The sequence below is a fragment of the Equus przewalskii genome, chromosome 16 (assembly GCF_037783145.1).
Source record: "Equus przewalskii isolate Varuska chromosome 16, EquPr2, whole genome shotgun sequence".
Classification (NCBI taxonomy): Eukaryota; Metazoa; Chordata; class Mammalia; order Perissodactyla; family Equidae; genus Equus; species Equus przewalskii.
The window spans coordinates 2,975,332-2,994,498 of record NC_091846.1 but is presented as its reverse complement, the minus strand read 5'-3'; the positions used below and the strand labels follow the sequence as shown (position 1 = coordinate 2,994,498).

General features: G+C 37.3%; 1 long non-coding RNA gene across 1 annotated transcript; it reads left to right on the top strand.

Annotated features, from left to right (window-relative positions):
* Positions 1-12,803: 12,803 nt before the first annotated feature.
* Positions 12,804-17,364, top strand: LOC139076370 (uncharacterized). The gene is made up of 3 exons (XR_011527934.1): positions 12,804-12,848; positions 15,633-16,700; positions 17,121-17,364. It is a non-coding gene; the product is annotated as an uncharacterized lncRNA (long non-coding RNA).
* Positions 17,365-19,167: the final 1,803 nt, after the last annotated feature.

The following is a 19,167-nucleotide window of genomic DNA, read 5'->3' as shown; positions in this document are numbered from 1 at the left end:
TCATTTCTTCAATAAACAAAAATTTGAGTATATAGTACATACCACACTAGACAGGAAGAAAACAACCCTCAGCAAATACAAGAAAGGCCTTCCTCTTAAAATCTTATGGTCTACTGAATAATGCATACATTCTTAACCAAATAACCACTTTCGTGAATGCACAATTAAAAAGTATCATAAGGACTCTAAAGAAAAGGAAAGATGTGTTAAATAGGCAGATGGCAAAGAAAGCTGACCTAGACTGGTTATCCACAAGGTCTTGCCTCAAGAGGAGATATTTGTGCCAAGATCTGAAGATATAATAAACATTAACTAGATAAAGAGCTTTTGTTTTGTTTTGTTTTGCGACAGGAGAAGAAGAGAACTTTTCAGGTAGAAGAAATATCATGTGCAAAGACTTTATGTTGGAAAGGATCATTTTGGATTATGAGTATTGAAAGCATGCCAGTACGGCTCAGATAGTGAGGGAAAAAGCAGGTCTAGATGGGGCAAGAGAAGTAACCAGAAACCAGACTATTAAGGCATTTCTACACTATATTAGGGATTTTTGTCATTATTCTAAAAGCAATTAGAAGCCATTGAAAGGTTTTAGGCAGAGATGTCATGACCACATTTGTGTTTTTAAAAACTTCTTTCATACAAAAATTAATTGCCTTTATATGCCTTTGCAATAAATGATCCAAAACCAAAATTAAAAATCACAGTTTACAAAAGTATAGAAAAGGATAAAGCAGTTAGAAATAAATTTAACAAAAGAAGTGGAAAACTTATACTCTACAAACTTCAAGACTTTGTTGAAAGAAATTAAAGAAAACCTAAATACATGGAAAGTTACTCATGTTCATGGGTTGGAAAATTTAATATTGTTAAGATGGCAATACTCCCTAAGCTGATCTGCAGACTCAACACAATCCTATCAAAATCCCAGCTGTCTTCTTTGCAGAATTTGAAAAACTGGTACTAAAATTTCTATGGAAATTCAAGGGAATAGTGAAAAAAAGCTTGAAAAAGAAGAACAAAGTTGTAGAACTCACAGTTACCAGCTTCAAAGCTTATTACAAAGCTACAAAAATCAAGACAGTAGTCAGGACTGGCATAAGGATAGACATATAGAGCAACTGAATAGAATTAAGAGTCTAAAAATAAACTTTTGAGTCAGATCAGTGAAAACAGCAAAGTAGTGGATATCAAGTCTGTCCATCCATAAAAGCAACAATTAAACTGACAAAAACTGTCAGAATCAAATTTTTCAGAACTGTGGAAATTAATCAAAAGCCTACAACAACTAAGAAATGGTTTAATGAAGAAAACCAGCTGAATCTTATCAGAGAGCTTTTTAGTATTTTAAACTACTCTAGCCCCATCACCTACTCCTCAGCTGGGAAACAGCCTTGAAAACAACAGCCCACATCCCCAGTACTGTTACCTATTAAGAAAAGGAGCAGAACAGACCTTATTTTCAGAGAATTGTGGTTGCTTGTTTCAACCTATTTGGTGGCTCCCTGAGGGACCAACTCAAAGGGCTTGCCTTTATTTCTCCTAACTTGGAACTCTCCAAGTGCTGAGGTGGCTACAGGGGCAGCATTTAAAGGCAAATGCATTAGTTTGTGCTACTTGGGAAAGGGATAATAGTTGGGTAAAACAATAGGTTAACCAAAAATCTTGGCAGGAGAAGATAGTAAGGGATCTAATTTTCAAGACTGCAAAATTATAAAATTCATAGGTTCAGTTTTCAACAAAAAAAATTTTAAGGCAGGGGCTGGCCCAGTGGCACAGCAGTTAAGTTCATACATTCCACTCTGGGGCCCAGGAATTGCCAGTTTGGATCCTGGGTGCGGATGTATGTACCACTTGTCAAGCTATGCTGTGGCAGGCATCCCACATACAAAGTAGAGGAAGATGGGCACGGATGTTAGCTCAGGGCCAGTCTTCCTCAGCACAAAGAGGAGGATTGGCAGCAGATGTTAGCTCAGGGCTAATCTTCCTAAAAAAAAAGAAAAATTATAAGACATGCAATTAAACAAGAAAGTGTGGCCTATACACAAGATAAAAAAAATTAATAGAAAATGTCAATGAGGAATTAGACAGACTTTAAATCAACTATTTAAAATATTCTCAAAGAACTGAAGAAAATTATATACAAAGAACTAAAGAAATCATGAGAATAATATCTCACCAAACAGAGACTATCAATAAAGGAATATAAATTATAAAAAGGAAACAAATAGAAATGCTAAAATTGAAAAGCTCAATAACTGGAATGAAAATTTTACTAGAGGGGCTCAAAAGCAAGTTTGCACAGGCAGAATAAAGAATCAGAGAACCTGATGATGGGTCAATTGAGATTATCCAGTCTAAGAGAAAGAAAGAAAAAACCATGAGGATGAACTAACACAGCCTCAAAGACCTGTAGAACACCTTCAAGCATATAAACATACACATAATGGGAGCTCCAGAAGGAGACGAGAGAGAAAAAGATGGAAAGAATATTTAATAAAATTATGGCTGAAAACATCCAAAATTTTATGACATACATTAATACACATATCCAAGAAGCTCAACAAACTCAAAATAGTATAAATAAAAGCAATTGGCAAGAAGACACATTATAATCAAACTGTATAATTCTAAAAACAAAGAGAGATGCTTGAAAGCAGCAAGAGAGAATTCATCAAGTACACAGGATCTTCAATGATATTAACAGCTGATTTATCTTCAGAAACAATGGAGGTCAGAAAGCAGTGGAATGAGATATTCAAAGTGCTGAAATAAAAAACTGTCAACCAAGAATTCTATATCTGGCAACACAGTCCTTCAAAAATGAAGGAGAAATGAAAACATCTCCAGAGAAAGAAAAACTGCGAGAGTTTATTGCTAGTATATCTGAACTAGAAGAAATGCTATAGGTAGTCTTTTTTGGTGGAAGTGAAAAAACACTAGACAGTAACTCTAATCCACATGAAGAAATAAAGAGTGCTAGCAAAGATAATTACATTGTTAGATATAAAAGTCAGTATTAATTTATTTTGGTTTATCACTTCTCTTTTTCCTATACAATTTAAAAGACAATTGCATAAACCAATATTCATATGTTTAAGTTGATGAGCACACAATGAAAAAAGATGTAATTTGTGACAATAAGAGAGTAAGGATGGTAAAAGAGCCACATAAGAGCAAAGTTTCAGCACACTAATGAAACTAAGTTGGTATTAATTCGAACTAGATTAGTGTAACTAAGATGTTATTGCTAAGAAAATAACTAAAAACATATAGTAAGAGAAATGAGAATAAAATCAAAGTGGCACATTAGAAAATACTTAATTAATATAAAAGAAGCCAACAATGGAGAAATTGAGGAATAAAAAGATATGACATAGAAACCAAGTAGCAAAATGACAGAAGTGAATAGCTCCTTATCAGTAATTGCATTAAATGTAAATGGATTAAACTCTATAATTAAAAAGCAGAGATTGTCAGAAGAAGTTTAGAAAATGATCAAACTATATGCTGTCTACAAGAAACTCACTTTAGATCCAAAGACACAAGTAAGTTGATATAAAAGGATAGAAAGAGATATTTTGTGCAAACAGTAACCAAAAAAGAGTGGGAGTGGTTATATTAATATCAAAGTAAAATTTAAAACAAAAATTGCTGTGAGAGATAATGAAGAATATTATACAATGACAAAAGGAAGAATCTAACAAGGAGACATACAATTATAAATATATGCACCTAACAACAGAGCCCCCAAATATATGAAAGTAAAATAAACTTTCACATTTGTGGTAAATTTATTTTTGACAAGGTTGCCAAGACAATTCAATAATAGTGACAATAGTGCAAGAAATGGTGCTAGGAAACTGAATATCCACATACAAAAGAATAAAGTTGAATCCCTACCTCAAACCATCTATAAAAATTCACTTAAGATGAATCAAAGAACTAAATGTAAGAGCTAAAACTATAAAAATCTTAGGAAAAAAAGCTAACAGCAAATTTTTGTGACCTTGGATTAGGTAAAGTTTTCTTAGATAGGACGCCAAAGCACAAACAAAAAATAAATAAATAGATAAATTGGACTTCAACAAAAATAAAAACCTTATGTTTCAAAGAATACCATCAAGAAAGCGAAAGGCCAACACATTCTCAAAAACGTAAGGCAACATTTGCAAATCATATATATGATGAGACTTCTATCTGGAATAGAAAAGAATTCTTACAACTCAATAATTAAAAAAACACATAACCCAATTTAAAAATGGGTAAATGATTTAAATAGACATTTCTCTGAAGGAGATATGTGAGAGGCCAATAAGCAAAATAAGAGGCTCAATCTGAGGGATTTTTAATTCAAAACCGCAATGAGACACCACTACACACCCGCTAGGGTGCATATAATTTAAAAAGACACATCATAAGAAGTATTGGTGAAGATGTGAGAAATTGGAGCATTCACACACTGCTAGTGGGAATTCAAAGTGGTTTAGTCACTTTGGAAAACATTTTAGAAGTTCCTCCAATGTTAAATATATAGTCACCATATGACTCATCAATTCCACTCTTAGGTATAAATCCAAGAGAAATTTAACATATGTCTATGCAAAAAATTTTACATTCATATTTATAACGCCTGTGTTCATAACAGTCAAAAAGTGAAAACAACCCGAACATCCATCACTGATGAATGGATAAATAAATGTGTAGTATCCATACAAGGGAATAGTGTCCCCTCATAAAAAGAGATGAAGTACTGATACATGCTATAACACGGATACTTTGAAAACATTATACTAAGTGAAAGAAGCCAGTCACAGAAGTCCACATATAGTATGGTTCCATTTGTATGAAATTATATAATTTATACAAAATTATAGCCAAATCCATAGAGGCCAAAAGCAAATTAGTAGTTGCCTGGGGTTGGGGGATTTGAGGAGAAAGGACAAGTGACTGGTAAGGGATTGGGATTTCCTTTTACAGTGTAAAAATGTTCTAAAATTGATTATGTTGATGGTTGTACAATTCTGTGAATATCCTAAAAACCACTGAATGATTAAATGGGTGAATTGTATGGTATGCAAATTATATCTAAATAAAGCTATTGTTTCAACTTTAATGTGGAAAATGCATTAGAGGATAGCCAGAGAGAGTCAGAGAAAGCAGTTAGGAGGCAATTGTATTAATACAGGGATAAAAGATGGTAGCTTGGATTAACATTTTAATGTGGTGATTGAAAGAGTAGATTTAAAAATTATTTCAGCATAAAATCAGTAAGATATAGATCGATGGATTGGATACGGATGATTAGGAAGAGAGATGCGCACAGAACGTAAGCTCCATAAGGAAGAATTGTGATCTATGTTCATTGCCATAATCTCCACTGCCTAGAATAATGCTTGGCTGATAGTGCTGAATAAATATTTGTCAAATAACTGAGTGAATGCATAAATGACTCCTATATTTCTTGTGTGCTTAGTTTCATAAATGTTGGTGCTATTTCCCAAATGCCAGCTGAATTTACAAGAAAAGATACATATCAAATACAAAAGCCTTTGAACTGGCATGTATAATGTATCATGGTGTCTTTCTACTGAAAACAGTAGAACAGTATTGGCTGCAAGGGTGGAGATGAATTTACTTTTCTTTGACATGTTGAACTTATGATGCCTTCAAGACATCCAAGAAGAAGTCTTGAGTACACAGTTGGCAACATAGATCTGGAGCTCATGACTGGTCAAGACTGGATATTAAAACTTGGGAAACAAGACAGTGTACACCTAGTTAAAAAATGTACATATCACGAACCAAAGAATGCTTAGGACTGAGGTGTGATTAATTCTAACATTTAATGAGCAGAAGAAGCGAATGAGACTGTAAAGAAAAGTGAGGAGTGATCAGAGAGGTGGAAGAGCAGCAGATGATACTGTCACAGAAGATAAGGGTCAAACATTTCTGAAGATTTAGAGATGGATCAAGTGTTGTGTTGCTAAGAAGTCAAGCAAGAAGAAGATTGAAAAACATCACAGTAGATTTAGTAAGATGAAGATCATTAAGGTTTGTAGAACTGTGTGGATGGAGTGATAGAGAAAGAAACAGCCCCCAGTAGGTTGTGGAATGATTAGGGGGAAACAAATAAAGAACACAATAGATGGCTTTCTTAAGAAGAGTTGTTGTAAAAAAAACAATGCTTGGTACATAATACACGCTTAATATTAAAAAATATATGAAGGAAACCAGTGGATTTCTTTTCATTTTCTAATGAAAAAAAAAGCTCAGTTCTCTATTCCTTGCAGAAACACAAATCAGCGTGCTCTAGAAATTAAAGCAAAGAAGAAACAACCTTCTCCAAAAGGCACACACACATGCTCAAGCTGGGAGTGAGTCTGAAACATAGTGGAACGGACAATCTGCTTTTATAGCATCTGGTTGGATTTTGATTTCTCTCCAAACCAGTAAAAGCAGCGAAATGGAAGTTTTTGTTACTTTAGAGATTTTCTGATCATGAAGGAAGCTTCCTTTGCTCTATGACTTGGGCGAATGGGCTGTAATGACCCCAGAACTGTGATCAATCATGATTTGCTATATATGCATATTCACTTATGTTTTTATTTGTTAATTCACTCATTCAGAATAAATGGAACGTCTCTGGTGCTCTGGAGCTACATCAAGGTCACCCTAGATGAAACAGACATTTTCCAGGAATCGCAGGGTTGGCCTTCTTTATTGTTTTTTTTTTTTTTTTTTTTTTAAAGATTTTATTTTTTCCTTTTTCTCCCCAAAGTCCCCCAGTACATAGTTGTATATTCTTCGTTGTGGGTCCTTCTAGTTGTAGCATGTGGGACGCTGCCTCAGCGTGGCCTGATGAGCAGTGCCATGTCCGTGCCCAGGATTCGAACCAACGAAACACTGGGGCGCCTGCAGCGGAGCGCACAGACTTAACCACTCGGCCACGGGGCCAGCCCCTGGCCTTCTTTATTCTTTTCTCTTTCGTCCTTTCTTCTTTCCCCAACAAGTGTCCCTTTACTTCTTTTGCTCAAATGTCTAACGCCCTCCAAACTCAATCCTCCATCTCCAAGAAGTTCTAGAAAAACTATAAGAGCTCAAATGTTACCACTCTTAGGGGAATTTTCTACCTTAAAGATGAATCGGGGCCAGCCCCGTGGCCGAGTGGTTAAGTTCACATGCTCCACTGCGGTGGCCCAGGGTTTCACTGGTTCAGATCCTGGGCACGGACATGGCACCACTGATCAGGCCATGTTTAGGCGGCGTCCCACATACCACAACTAGAAGGACCCACAACTAAAATATACAACTATGTACTGGGGGGATTTGGGGAGAAAAAGCAGAAAGGAAAAAAAAAATAGATTGGCAACAGTGGGTAGCTCAAGTGCCAATCTTTAAAAAATAAATGAATAAATAAATAAATAAAAGCCATAAACTAAAAGAGATAAAACACTAAAAGTAGAATTTTAAGCATTGAGAGGACTTACATATTTGTTTATTCATTCAACAAATATAAATCACCTATTAAGCTCTAAAACTAGGTGATAGAGATTTAAAAAAATGAACCAGACACATGATTCCTGCCCCAATGTGGCTTACCTATGAATGTGGCTGTTATGTGTGTATACATGTGCAACCTTGAACTGCAGGGCAATGACTATTTCCACTTGCTGAGCTCTTTTAGTATGCACTAAAATTTAGGAAATAAAAAAAGAGAATTTATTTGAAATTTCGCTTATATTTTATCATTTTAAAAAGATATACCTTTATATTATAGTAAATATTTGTGGCAAGGAAGAGAAATAGCTGAGGGAAAAACCTGTTTGATGAAAGGTGGACAATAGACCAGAAGGAATTGGTTGAGAAATGCAAAGAGAAGAGAAGTGTGGCTTGAAAGCAGGGGACCTATGATCCAAGGGTCGTAACCTTGCAGTTGAACGCAGCTATGTACTTGTTAATTCTCCTCACAAATATACAGAAGTTTAGAATGGATTTTCAAAATTTTTCACAGGGAATTCGCATACTGTCTGAAACTCCAACACCACATTGAGCATTCGAGCTCTGCGTCAAGGTCAAGCGTGGTAGATTTGAGTTCCTAAACTCAAAAGCCTCAGGGCCTAGGCATTAGGCGATAGAAACACTAGAATTTGTGGTACTGGAGAGCACATATTCCAGCTCAAGGCATTCAAACTCAAAGTTTTTCAAAATACTTTACTAGCCTAAGAAAACATGGCTGCCAGTTTTCAATCTCTTGAACAGAGCTTCTGTTGTCTGAAGAAATATGATTAGGACAAATGTATGCCCCTCTCTTTGGACTCCTGCAGTGCCCTGGGACCGCTCCTTGCTCAGTTTCCCTTTCTCCACTTCTTCGTTCTTCCTAGATAATGCATCATGCTCCTAAATGACCACCTTCCCTCTCTTCCTGTTAGCGCATAACCTCTTAGAGCAATGACAGAAACTAAATATTAAAGCTAAATGTGACCTAATTAAGTGAAGACCCATGAAATTGGGAATGAGCCATCACCCATGATTTTCCCAGGTTTTACATTAGTGTGCCTCCAAAATCAACTCCTCTGACTCCCTGGGGGAAAGTTCCACGAGGAAATATTTCTGATGGTGGTACTAAGCAACCTGCTAATTTGGCTTTGATAAGTTCAGCCCTGGATGTTTTTACAAAACTGGATGTCTTTATAGTTCTTATTTTACAAAAACAATTATACAAAAAAAACCCTACAACCAGAGAATCTATTATAATTGGTTGACCTTAGGCAAAAATGCCTTAGAACAAACTTGTGAAAGCTGTTCGGTTGGATATTTCATCACTAAAAGAAGTGCTTTGGCCATCACATATAGAAAGAGCTAAGTCAAGAACTGAAGCACAGTTAATTGTCCTGGAGATGCAACAACTCTCCCCTAGCCCTCCAAGACATCTCTCACTTACTGCGGGTTATATAATGAGTTCAAGTAAGTCCAAACATGTTGTTTTTATATAATAAGTTATTCATGGAAAAGTAAGCAAGTACAGAACGACAGGAGACGTTCAGATCACTGGGTGCCATTGAAATAAATATCCGTCAGTCATTGGCAATGGCTTTTAAAAGCAGGCTGCATTTTACATCTCATGGTGTAATAAAGATCACATCACAGCCAACGTATTATCAAAGTTCAAAAACAAATAAATGTACAGCACACTTGCCAAGGCCTTTTCTCAGGTTTTATCATTGCTGACAATGGAGCCAGTGTTGTAAGAACCATGTTAGTTGGCCAATTCACACATGTCATGCTTTGTTTTCTGCCTGAACCTGCTCCTGCATGACTTGAGGACAAATACTATTTATTTTTGTTGTTATTATTAAGTACAATTTGGCAGAAATGCAGAAATTCTGCAATCATTTAGTCAGTCTCTGAAATTCTTGTGAAATTCTTCCAGGATAGGCAAGAAAAAATAACATTTCTGTGCAAAGATTAGAACACCTAGGTGACACATAATTGACCTTGACAGTTTCTATTGTGGGGAAAATTATTGGGGATAATCAGGAGACATAAAGTCTTGCCTAGACACAGGTATGTTGAGCAAACAAAGGAGGACGAGATGCTGGAGGTCAGGAACCACCTCTGGGAGATCTAACTTCCTCAGCACAGATGGTTTGAGCAGTCATTATGGCCAAGGCTCTCAGCTTGGTTCTGCAAGGACACACAAAGATGGACCAAGGGCCTTTCCTGAGTGGTTTACAGAGATAGATAAGTCAAATTTAGACAGTGGAAATGGAGAGGTATCCAATTCACCTAGAGTCTGGTCTATTCTCGACTCTAACTGGTGAGCTTAAAGAAATCTCTTTACTTCGTGCCTCTGTTCCTCACCTTTAGTGTCTTTACAACCAAATTGGCAGTAATCTCTAAATCAAGTTGAATAGTGTGTTGAGTTTTCCCACTGTGAGAGGATCTGGCTCAGCTGGGTCCAGAATTCCATTGCCAGTCTTCCAAGTGATCCGGTTTTCTCTTAATCTGCCACAAATATTCAATATCTACTTGGAGTTTCCAGGTGTCTAATGATGAAACCTAGGTTGTGGCAGCTTTATTTAAGCACATCCCATTTAGAGGATAAAACTCTTTTTCAAATACATTCAATTTTTATAACCTCTCCAAATATTAAAGTAAGGACATCTCTGTGGCAAAATCTTAATACCTCATAGCTAATTTGCTGTCTACAATGTATTGCTATTATCCCATATATATACAATATACAACTACTGCTATATTGTGAAACTCAAGGTCTGAAATAACCACACAGTCAACTGGACAGATGCTGTCCCAAGTGCCTGACATGGGTGAAGGTGCGGTTCCAAGCTTCTGCTCTGCTCCCTGCTCTGGGCCGTTTGGTGCAGGGACGCATGACAGGAGCAGCAAATGGGATCCAGGACTGTATTTGAAATGTGGTTAGCAGCTCCACGCCCTACTTTCCAGCGGTGCAGCTGGAGGGCACACAATCGGTATACATTTCTAACACCACTGACTGAAAAGGAGGGCCAACAGTCAATTTTATTCCAGAATCTAGGAGAAATTCCCAATAACCAAAAGAGAGATGGTGCCAAAGCACCTAGTTGTCAGAAACCAGGAGAATCTGGCTGCCGGAACATAGCCAGTCAGCCCCCTGGTTCAGAAATATAAGAGAGGCACCAAGATGGCCCCTCTGCTGGGGCTGTAAATCTGCGGTGGGGGAAGGGGGAGGTGTCCAAGTGTACTCGAATTCTCCCACTTGCACCCGTACTTTTCCTTCTATATCCATTCAAGGTTTCATCTTGCAGAAACCAACTGAGGGCAGAGGAAGCAGATTCACGGTGAAGCGTCGCATTTGGGGAAGTATAGTCTCTGAAGTAAAATAATACGAACAAAAATAGAGACAGGAAGAGCCTTGAGAGCTCTGCATTCTACCTTGGCCTTTACAGAAGAATTTTGGCAACCTCTGCCGTAGATTATAATTGGCTGAGATGTGAAAGAGCATCTCTATAGAATGGGCTAATGGAGAGGGGGTTGGGAAAACAAAAAGCAGGACAGGGGCAGATAGGAGATTTAGGGCTCCAATGACAGCAAAAACCAATGTCATCTGCTGTGTAATTCTGCCTTGAATCAATAAACCCAATTTGCAAACACAGATCATAGGACCTGTTTATAGTCCTGTGCCTTTATCTGATTCACCTTCGCTGTTCTAGTCTCCAAAGGCTGAAGTCATTTTTTTCTCAAGTTGGTGGCCTAGGCAAGAGTCTCTATGCAAATGCTGTATGGAATGGATGCTCAGAAAGGTCCTTTCCTACTTCTCTCTCTCTTTCAGGTTATGCTTAACCCAGAGAAAGGTCTGTGTGACGAATCATCACAAATCGTACAGGGGAAAAATACTATTTGTATGTTTGTTTTCCTCCTCAGTTGAAGAAAAGGTCACTAAAAATTCTTTTTCAACATGAGTGAGATTGTTTCAAATAATCAGGCCATGTTAGAAAAATGATTTAGAGACAAATAAAATATTTAAGCCATAAGGTTGGAATGTAAAACAATATCACCAAGATAAAAGAAAATGCCTATTTATATAGAAAACAGACTTGATACTTTCAACGAGGAAAAGACAATAGCATTCAAGAGGATTTCATTATGTCTCCAAAGGCAATGTACCCAAAAAGTGTGTGTTTTTATGCTTTCATGTACTCTGCTCAACATCCAAGCATGAGGTTCCCAAAGGTCACGTGTGATCTGATTAAGTGGAAGCAAAGAAAGGAAAAAGGTCATCTACAGAGTTCACGGGAAGTTTCCGATGCTGAATGGGCCACTGAACAGAGAGGGCTTGTTAAAAGGGTGGTCCCATCTGGATCCTTTCTAGGTGCTTAATTTGGAGTCTCAAAATCTATTAGCCTCATTAAAATCACCACATGCTCAGGAATCTCTGAAGCAAGAATCACTGATGCAAACTAGCACAAGGGTCTAGAAATTATCATTATCAGTGGAGTAATAATGTGGCTGCTTTGGGCATTGGTACTAGTACTCCACGCTCAGAAATCATTTTGGTTAGTTGAGTTCACAGCCAGCCCAAGCATTTCTAGCCACCATGTAAGGGCACATCAGAGGTAAAAGATGGCAAGGATAACAGTGATTGTCAAACTTTATTTTTTTTCAAATAAAATATTATAAAGAACAGAATGCATTTATTTATTCATTCTTTCTAACAAATATTTACTGAGCATTTAGTCTACATGGGAAATAGGATGGTGCATCAGAAGAGCTCCTGTCTTTTGGAAATTCGTATACAAACAGATAACAAGTGAGTTACTGTGAAATAAAGAAAGGTGGGAGATCTCCATGGTAGACCTTGAAGTATATGTACATTTGGGCTTCATGTCACACTCTAGAAATCACTGGACTGGAGCATGAGTGCTAGACCACTGCGTTAAAAAAACACAAAACCTTAAAGTGATCACTGTACTAATGTTGAGAGAGAAGCGTCATGAGCATATGACAATGGGAACATGTTCTTAATATTTACTTTGTAATTACATATATGCATTGCTCCCAAAAATACAGACTTTAAGATTAATAGCAGATTTAGAAAAAATAATGAGCTTAGGGAAGCCAATGAGTTAGCAAATGGTGCAGGGCATTTTGGAAGTTTCCAAATACCACATGGATGGTATTTCCTTTACAGTTCACTCTGGCTTAGGCTTAAAAGCCTACTGTGTTTTAAAAATGCTCAAGACAGTCAGTGAAGGTGTTGGATTGAATTCCAATTCTAACATTCCATTGCTTTGTGAGCTCCTAACATTCCACTGCTCTTGTGATCTATATTCCTGGTTTCCACTACCCAAGTAGGCAAGACAGATTTTTATTTGCATTCATCGAGACAATGCGTGTGCTTTAAAATTTCCATACCTCTACCACTGCTTGTGAACTGTGAAGTGTCTGGAAGCTCAAGCGGTACCTGAATCTATACAAGAGCCGTGCTTTTAGTTGGAAATGAAGAAAAACTTCCAACAAGATCAGAGGGCAGATTGGGTGATTTTGAAACTTAACAGATCTTCTTATTACAAACTACTGGAGAAAGAGAAGGGCCTAGGAAAGTGGAGAAATGGGGGCAGGGCGGAAATTAGGCAAGGAGGAGGAGGTGGAAATCAAATCCATTTAAATTTCACGAGATCAGAATATATAAAGTGAACCTAGTCACCACTGGCGTTGCTCAAATTCCATTCTGAGACTTAGTCATTAATATTTAGCATTTTTTGTGATTATTTTATAGACATGATGTCATTGTTTCACTGTGTTTTACTAATCACCAATGACACACTTGCCAGGGAGCAAAGTTATAATGTAGTGATGTTATGAGTGGAATATGTTGCAATTGTGCTGTGGGGCGGGAGGGAAGTTCAGATTAAGTTCAAGGCGTTTGGCTTGGATCTTTTGGGTGAACCAAATCTAGACTTCTCAGGGGGTTCTATGTCTTAGAACCACATTTAAAAACTCACCATTTTATTGTTTAAAAAGTACCCATAAAATTTAAAGCTTCTGAAATGGGAATCTTGGGGAAAGTGAATAAAATCCCAGACCTTCCAACAAAAACAACCTTCTTCTTTTTGACAACTCCAGGTTTAGACATTCCTTAGGTTTATTACCACAAAGCAGACCAAGCTGGCAAGAGAACCAGCAGGCCCCTTGTCCCTCTGTGCAGTGTCCTAGCCACAGCTGCTCCAACAGACACACCTCCCCGGTGATGGATGTGCTCTCTGCCAGGGAAGACCCAGGTGGATGCACATGTTTCTCCATGAGGAGGTGACATGCATTTGTGATCTGAGGCTCAAAGTGGAGCTGCCAGGGTGGGTGTGATGAATGGAGACAGACTCTGTGAACATTCTTGGCTCGGCCGCGAGTAAGAGACCTGGGGTGTGTAAACCCGAGGACCTTGGAATGGATTTTTGCTTAATTGTTGCTGTTCTTTCCCCTTCCTTCACCCAAAACCTCAGTTCTGCTTTCAACTTATCATCTACTCACCCTATTTCATCTTCGGCCTTGGCTGATCTAATGATGAGCTTGATCAAAGACAGATGTTTACTCCTTTCTGGTAGGAAGGCAATTCAAACTTGGTCCTCTGCAAATTTCCAAGGAGACTTCTTTAAGTTAAATGTGAAACAGTGGGGAAACTAACAGAAGATTATAGACCCTGAAGAAAAATAGACCCCTTGAATTGTTACACGGAGAGAACCACAAGCTCAACTAGCAGCTCTGTCTGCTTCTTCCGATTTCCCTCAGTAGTGACAAAGGGATGGTGAGAGTATTCACTTACACTGGAAGTTTTGGGAATTCTCCTGCAGAAGAGGGCAGAACAACCATAGAGTGTTACTGGGTGATGGGGTAAGGGACTGAGAAATAGGTTGCTCCGATTAGGTGAATACTAGTAATTGCTACACACTTGAGTAGTAATTATTCACAGAAATTCTCTGAAATAAGACAAACTCTGACTACAGAGAGAGTTATGCTGCAAAAAATCCTCCTTCCAGATGTGTGTAATTGTGATAGCAAATACTGGTGTTATGTTTGGTGTGATGTGTGCTTAGAAATGGAATTATTTAAAAACCCTATACCACCAACTAAAGCCACTGTGAAGAGTTATAAAAATACACAGCGAAAAGTCTCTGATAACTAACTAAGCAGAAGAGATAGGAACAATGCTATTTATTCCTCGAATTTCACACAGCTAACAAGAAAAAATGCTTTAGATAAATTAGACATTTCTAAAACAACTGTGACTAAAAGAAGTCAAGATGTGATTCTGAAAAGCAATGAGGCAATTGGAAAATACTAGTTAAAGGACAATGTATAGTAAAGATGTTGTTTCTAATAAAAAATATAAATCCCACATTTCAAAAGAATTTCTTAAATGGAAAAATAATTTAAATTATGGTCATGCACCACATGATGATATTTTGGTCAACAATGGACCACATACATGATGGTGACCCAGTAGGATTAGTACCATAGAGCCTAGGTGTGTGGTAGGCTGTACCATCCAGGTTGGTGTGAGCCACTCTATGATGTTTGCACAACGATGGCATCGCCCAAGGACACATTTCTCAGAACATATCCTCGTTGTTAAGCGACACATGACAGTAATGCGTTACTTCAGAATACATATTATTTTATAATTTAAAACAGAAGTAGAATGGTCATAGAACTTGTTAAAAAGTAACAGATGAACGCAAATGTAATTATTTCACTACCGTGTTTGATGTAAGAGCTTCATCTTGCCACTCTTCCATGGACGTTTTTATAGAATTGGCTTTTATCTTTCCTTGTCTCTGGTAGCTTCTTACAAAATGGCTTGTGAATTTAATTACGGAGTAGAGGTTTTCTTAATTTTTAATCCACTGCAATTGTCTCTGGAGAGTCCTAGGGTAAGGCAAGTCAGGCATTCACTGGTATCACAAAATTTAAGTGGTACCAATAAACTCAGTAATCCAGACATAATATTTTAGTGCAATGTTTTAAAAAATCAAAATTAATGCAAAAAATTTATAATGAACGAAATGTCCAGATTTTAAATAAGACAGGATTCATCCTTGTACTGACAGAATCGAGCTCACTCTCCTCATCTATTTCAGGCCCTGCTTGCTAAGAATATCCTTGCCTGTTGGTTGGCCGGGACATTACCAGTGCTGTCACCTGGGAACTTAAGTGTCATGTTTCTTCACCCTGCACAAACACCTATGAAAAGAGGAATTAGAAGGAAGGAGGGAAGAGACTTAAGAATATTAAAATATCTGTTTTAAAGAGAAAACAATTCACAAACATCCCTTTAATCACATTGTTTCCTACTCTCCCTTCCATACCCATCAATAAAGGTGTTAAATAAGCGGCAATTCAATGAAGACGACTGATCCAGGACATAAAAATTTCCATCAATCTAGACCCTGTATACTGCAGGAGGGGGAAGAGTTAAACAAAAAGGAGAGCTAAAGAAAAGGGGCCGCTTGCTCCTTAATGTCCTTCTCCACAGGCTTCATTCATTAGACAGTCTTGGTGCTGATGGACTCTGGGCGTCACACATACTGCTCTGAGAGAAATGAACTTGGTATTTCTGACATCATAATTTCCATTTCAAAACCAGAACATCCAGAAATGTTAATGTGAAGAGCTCAGCATATTCATAAGTGGTTAGGGAAAATTTCTTCTCTGATAATGTTATAAACACTGGAGAGTTTTGACATACAAATAGCTAACTTTCAAATGTTTTAATTTCACAAATGTCTACAACTCAGACACATGAAGTTATAGGTAGGACAAATTGTTTGATCAATTATAGGAAGCCACAGAATCGCCCAAGTAAGTTAAAGAAAAGCAAAGTCATTTCAGCATTTGAAAATACCCATTGGCTAGTTTGATTATATCAGATACCCCAAGATCGTCTGCTGTCTTCCTCTGCCTCCCAGGTCACGTTATATCCCCAGCTTTGCGCACAGCGTGTGGAATGAACTCTCTAAAGCTTGTACAGACGAAGGATCATTTTTCAAATGACATGTACATTTGAAACATGTGCAGCAAATGTCCGCTCAAAAAGCAGAGATCAGCAGGAAATGGCATTCTGCACTTAGAGACAGATAAAGGGACTGAAGAAGAACAAACTCTCATACATGAGCTTCACTTCTAGGAATCACGTTAGGTTCAGAAAGGTAAGGGAAAGTGTCTTTGCTGATAAGTCCAATGGGACTCTTAAGGGAAAGGTAATGCTACCTGTGGCTATATTTTTTGCTCTAGAGCAAGCTTTAGATGATTCTATGAAAATGCATATATTGGAATTTGTAGGTGGAAAATTTCGGTGGTATGAAAGCTCACTATCCCAGCCAGGCTGATTTGCTTGCCATCGACGAGTACCTCAGACGTGGTGGGAAGTTTTGAAACCACAAAGTCTTAAAAGTCTAATTATACTAATTATTAGATGTCTAACCTTGGACTTATTTCAACTTCCTGAATATTTCTCCTGTTTTTCGAAAATAAAGATCCTTGTAAGATTTTGTCTAAGCATAACGGAGCTAATAATGTAGATGTAACAACAAAGAAATTGCAAAGCTCATTTCTTTCTTTGCTGCTAGGTACTCTCCTAGGTTTGAATGATTCAAAGCTTCTGAAAGAAATTGGACTATTCATCTGTTACAGCCCAGAAGTAGAAATAGAGCCATCACACTAGAAACAGGAGCATTAATATATCATCTTCAAGAAAGCAAGTAACGACTAACAAAGGAGGAAAGGGTCAAAACGCATACTGAAATGTTGTACCTCACTATCTAAATAAAGATATTCAAATTCAAAAATAAATCTATTTTTTCACTTGTGAAACTGAAAGTTGTATTTTAAAGATGTTACTAAATGCTGATGGGCATATGATGAAATAAGAACCTTATTTACGCATTGCTGCGGAGATGTTTTTCACATACTTTTGAAAACAGTGTGAAAACAGATATCAAGAAACTTAAAATTTCCTTACCTTTTTTCAGTCTTCGGAATATAAGGCTATAACCTGTAATCAAAATCTGAATTTACAACATATGTAATATTCAGATCACAAATGATCTAAAATAATATAAAACAGCTTTATGTAAAAAAGGGGAAAATGGAAATCTATGTACAATATTGACAAAGTAGTTAAGTAAATTATGTCTCCTAAATGGAATAATATTTTGCATTCATTAAAAAGCTGAGAATTTATGTACAAATCTATTTGACATCAGTACATAAAATTCAATAAGCAATATAATCATAATGAGTTTTAAATATGCAAAAGAGGTTTGTTAAAAAATATCATCAAAATATTTAGCTGTTCTCTTTAAGTAGTGAAACTATGGTGATTGTTTCTATTTTTCCTGATTTTATTGATTGAAGAAAATAAAGTTTTTAAAAATGGCAAGAAAACATAGAAATTTGTAGTTCCAACAACTATATCCAAAAGGATTAGAAGCAAAATACTTTTATATAAGATTACTGAAAATATTTAAATAAAAATATTGCTTTTATTTCATTTTTTTCCTGAAATGTTGATTAATAAGGTGTCTGATGAGACTGACAACAGTTTCACACTAGTCTTTGGATTCATGTTAAGCTTATGAAAATACCACTTTGGTACCGCCAACTCCCGCTAGGGAAAGCAGACAGCTAGGGGACCATTAGAAATGCTTTAGAGCCACCCCCATAAGAAGCTCCAACTGGCTCCAGAGAGTACTAGGCCTTAATATGCTTAATATAAATTCTGTTTGGAATTTATGTTCTGTATCACGCCACCTCCTTTGGATGTGATTCCCATAGCCTCTCATTGACTCAACAAATTGGTGTTTGTCATCTATTGGAAATGATGAAGTGGGAATCAGGTGCACAGTCAGAAGTACATATAGTCACCCTACTCTCAAGGATACACAGGCCTAGCTCCCTGAGACCTCTGGCCTCTGTTCCATTGGTCTCTATCACAGACTCCTTTAAGGCTTCTCCCAGGCATCTCACTGAGTCATACTTTTCCACATCAAGAAAGGCCTTAAAGTGTGGGCACAGCATTTTTCCAAACTTACTTTGTAGTCCTTGATATGTGGCATTTTTTAGACAGTACAAGTTTGCGTCTATGTATAAAATTAGTTTAAAGATCTGGAATGGATTTGCTAACTTCCAAATTTATATGTTGAGACTTATTTATAGTGGCTGCTAAATCTAGCCCAACAGTGGTAATCTAATACTAGTCCCATATGCCTCTTTCTGCATAAAGACACACCAGGTGCTGGGTTACAAATTCTGAAGGCAAAGACCAGGCTTTGTGTTTTCTCCTACTCTCATCCCCCACAGCCCCCCTCCCGCCTCAGCAAATGAGAGACAGTCGTCTATTCATTCATCAAATCTTTATTGGACCCTTCTAGGCAATGTTCTCGGTGCTAGGGACACAGTGGGGAAGATGATAGTGTTTGTGCTCTTGTAGAGCTTATGTTTTTATGAGAGGAAACTGACGACAAACACATGAGTAGGCAGGAAGTGTGGTAGGTATTTCTTAAAGTTGCTGAGATTTAAAGTAGGGTGACAATGGCCACCCTAGATGGAAAGAACTCTTGGAGAAGGTGATATTTACAGTGGGATAGGAAAGACAAGAAGGGTCCACATGTGTGC